The sequence below is a fragment of the Dipodomys merriami genome, unplaced genomic scaffold (assembly GCF_024711535.1).
Source record: "Dipodomys merriami isolate MVZ:Mamm:240054 unplaced genomic scaffold, mDipMer1.0.p SCAF_179, whole genome shotgun sequence".
In the NCBI taxonomy this organism is placed as follows: Eukaryota; Metazoa; Chordata; class Mammalia; order Rodentia; family Heteromyidae; genus Dipodomys; species Dipodomys merriami.
Genome location: NW_027203148.1, coordinates 1,770,409 through 1,774,664, shown reverse-complemented (window position 1 = coordinate 1,774,664; position 4,256 = coordinate 1,770,409).

The window sequence follows — 4,256 nt, the reverse complement described above, 5'->3', positions numbered from 1 at the left end:
GTCCATAGGGTGGTGATCAAAATGAAGGTCAGGCCACCAGGTCGAAGGGACAGCTTCTCTTGTGGTGCTCCTGATGATTTCTGCATTGCCAGCGTTGACCACTGCCCAGGTCACTTGTCGAGGTTGATGCAGATTCCATAGGGCCGTTCACAGGATCGGGAGAGTCAGGACAGCCAACAGCTGGAGTATCGCCATCTGCTGGTTGACCTTGGGGATGGTTAATAATTGTCTTTTTGGCTTTTGTCTTTAAAACACAAGCCTCGGCCATGGCCGTTTTTGTTTTTTTTTTCCTTGTTGGTTAGCTTATTCTTGGGCATCCTCCTGTATAGAGGAAATGGGTAAAAACTTGGGTTCCTGGCAGGGATCCAAATGGGAGCGGACTCCCCTATGGGAAAAACACATCCAAATCCCCTGATCATAGTAACTAGGGGGTCAGGTCCTCTCCATTGTTGTGTCAGGGGGTCCTTCCACCTGACTTTCACTTGGGGCTTAGGGTTTAGTTGTCCCCAGTGCTTTTGAAATCTGGATTCAGTTGCCCCTTTTGACAAATTTAAAAACAAAGCTATCTGTAACTGTATATGGGGGCTCACTCCCCCTTTTTTGTTTTAATAATTGCTCTTTAAGACATTGATGATTTCTTTTTATAATTGCTTGGCCTTGGGGATTATAGGTAATTCCTGTAGTATGATTAATATGCCATTTGTCAAAAAACTCTGACATTGCTTTGCTAACAAAAGAGGGTCCATTATCGGTTTTAACTTGTGCTGGTAGACCCAAGGTGGCAAAGCATTGAAGAAAATGTGCTTGTGAATGTTTAGTTCTTTCTCCTGTATGTACTGTGGCCCAGCATGCTCCTGAGTAGGTATCTATAGAGACAAAGATATATTTAAACTTACCAAAGGCCAGGAAATGAGTGACATCCATTTGCCAGAGGACGTTAGGTTTAAGGCCTCTGGGATTTACTCCGGGGGTTGTAACGGGGTACTTTTAAGAAAGGCTGGCATGTTTTACAGGTATGTACTATCCTTTTAAGGTCCTTTACAGGAATCTGAGGAAATCTATGCTGAAGACCTCTTCAATTAATATGGGTTAAATCATGCAAACAGGTAGCCTCTTGTAATGTTAATGCTTGTGGGCCAGTAGCTAACTGGTCTGCCCACTTATTGCCTAGGGGAAAAAACCCAGTAAGTTTTGAATGCCCTCTCAAATGTTGAATATGAATAGGGGCTCCCTGCCCTTCTAATAGCCCCTTAAGGGTAACCATAAGGGGGGAAATAGGGTTTTCATCCAGCTTAATATGTGCCTGGGGAATATGAGGGAGCAAGTTAATCATATATAGGCTATCAGAATACAAATTAAAGGGTTTTTGAATGTCCTGAAGAGCCATAATTACGGCCAGCATTTCTTTATATTGTGTTGACCCTTGACAAGGTTGAAATCTTTGTTGGCTCGGGGTCTTTTGTTGTTCCTCAAAGGCTGCATATGCAGAGCCTGCTTTACCTCCGTCAGTAAAAACATGAAGGGTGCCAGGAATAGGAGTAGGAGAAAATAGAGATGGTATTTTGAGGGGAAGTCGCCATAACATGACAGTCCATTTGGATGGCTCATAATGGCAGTCAATTTGGCCTAGAAACCTGTCCAAGGAGACGAGCATTGGCTCGAGTGAGCCACTCAACGTCTGCCATCCGAAAAGGAAAAACAATGGAGTGAGGGTCGAGGCCATAATGCCTTTGGGCTTGCGTCCTTCCCTTCACAATAGCATCTGCAAGTTGGTCTGCTTGAGAATACACCCGAGGCGTGCCCCCAGGGGAGTGTGAACCCACTCTAATGGCTCCCCACTTTGAGTTAAAACTGCAGATATTAATGTGACCCCTGCAAACAACCAAAGGGAAATGGGCTCACTAATAGAACACCTCTTTAGAGAAACTTTATCCAGGGCTTTTTGGAACTGCAAAAATATTGCCCTATGTCTGTCTGTAATTGTAATAACTTCTTATGGCGTCCTGTCTTTTAGCAGGGCAAATAAGGGCACAAGACCATCTTTAGGGACAGAAACCCATGGCAACAGCCAATTTATTTCCCCTAAAAGACTCTGAAGTTGGGTTAAGGTTAGAGTGGCCGGAATATCCAGCAAAGGCTTAAGGGGGCTGGCCTGAGTCAAGGTAAGGTGGGTCCCGAGCACCATAAAAGGAGCTACCTTTTGAATTTTATTAAGGGCTATGGTAAACCCCCCCTTTTTTTAATATGTCCAGAACCTGGGCCAGAAGGCCTTCCAGGCAGCTTGGGTCTTGGTGTCCCAGAATTATATCATCCATGTAGGCATAGACAAAGGAGTTATCTGAACCCAGCACAGGCTCTAAAAGTGTGGCCAAGTATTGTTGGCAGAAGGCCGGGCTATTGGCCACACCCTGTGGCAGCACTGTCCATTCAAACCTCCGATCAGGCTGGGAAAAATTAAGAGAAGGCATAGAGAAAGCAAACTTCTCGCAGTCATCTGGATGCAGAGGGATAGAGAAAAAACAATCTTTAATATCAATCACAACCAAGGTATATTCTGAAGGTATAGCAGGAGTCCAGGTCATGCCTCTTAGGGGCTTTCCTACTAGCTCCATCCTTTCATTTACCTTTCATAGATCTAGGAGCATCCTCCAAGCCCCAGAGGCTTTTTGAATAACAAATACGGGTGTGTTCCAAGGACTTATAGAAGGGCGGATATGCCCGAGGCTTATCTGTTCCTCCACCAGAAGGTGGAGGGCTTCAAGTTTAGGTTTGGTCAATGGCCACTGCGCCACCCAGATTGGGCTTCCTGGCTTCCACCTAATGGGAGGTACTTGGGGGGCAGTGGTCTTTAGGATTGGGGGTGCACCCAAGAGGGTCCCCTATGTTCTTCCTGTTTAAGCCTTTGTGCTTTTTCTCCATCCAGGATATCATCATATGATGCTCGATGGTCTGTAGTGACCACGGCATCCATTTGTCTTAGTATGTCTTGCCCTAGTAAATTGACAGTGAGGTTCTTTGCCATTAAAGGGCGTATCTTTCCCTGTTCTCCATCTGGGCTAGTCCATGTCATAAGGGCAACCGTTTCTTTGGTCTCGGAGTTGCCCCCTACCCCCAATATCGGAGCCCCAGGTGCAAGCTTCCAGTCCAAGGGCACTACCTCCTCCCTGAGTATGGTTCGGTCTGCCCCAGTGTCAATTAAGCAGTGAAACCTCTTTCCGCCTATGAGAATACTCATTTTAGGGCGGAGTCCGTCCTCCAGGGGGATAGTCCAATGGGCCTGGGTCACCCCGCCATGAGGCTGCCTGGGCCTCACAGCAGAGGGGGTTCCTCCTTGAGTTAAAGGGGCTAGAAGATGCCCCTCCCCAAGTTTAAAGACTTCCCCTCTAAATCAAACTTGTATCCCTCCATGCCCCTGGGGCAGGGTGTAGGGGGCGGTTTTTTCTCAGGCCGGTTTGCGGGGGATTGTTGTAAACAGTCCCTCTTAAAGTGCCCCTCCTGCCTGCATTTAAAACAAGTCCCTCTTCCCGATAGTCTTGGGGTTCCTTGGCCCTGGGCTGCCAGCGCCTGAGTAATAGCCTCAGTCATTGCAAATGCCTGAGCCTGTAAAGCTAAAGCTAGTGATTGGGACTGGTGCTGTTGCGTTCCCACATCCTGCGAGGCCACCACCCATCTGCTCAGGGAACTCTCTCTCAATCCAGAGCAGGCTATGAGGTGGTCTGCATTCATCCCTTCCCAGACCAGCAGCTTTACAAACTGATCTCGGAGTTTCCCTGCTGGCAGCTTGCGGTGAACACTCTGTTGGACTCGGTCTATGAAATCATATTCCCACACCTGTTGCACAATTAAAGAAACAAAACATGTCTGTCTTTCATCATTACCCTATTCCCATGAGGAACGGGATCCTTCACTGTATTCAGTCTTGCAGCTGGGGAAAATGAGTCATAGTGAAGCCAGGTGAACTACTCATGACCCCCAGCTGACAGGAAGCTTGACCTGATTTACCTGCCATGCTTCCTAGGACACTGGGTGTTATTCAGTCCACTTCTTGTCGTGCAAAGTCCACTTCTTGTCATTTGTGGGGTTTGAATTCTGGATCTGGATGCTTTCCCTGAGCTCCTCAGATCAAGGCTAGCGCTCTACCACATGAGCCACCGCATCACTTCCGGTTTTCTGTTGGTTCTTTGAGGATAAGTGTCTCACAGATCTTCCTGCCAGGGCCAGCTATGAGCCATGATCTTCATATCTCAGCCTCCTGT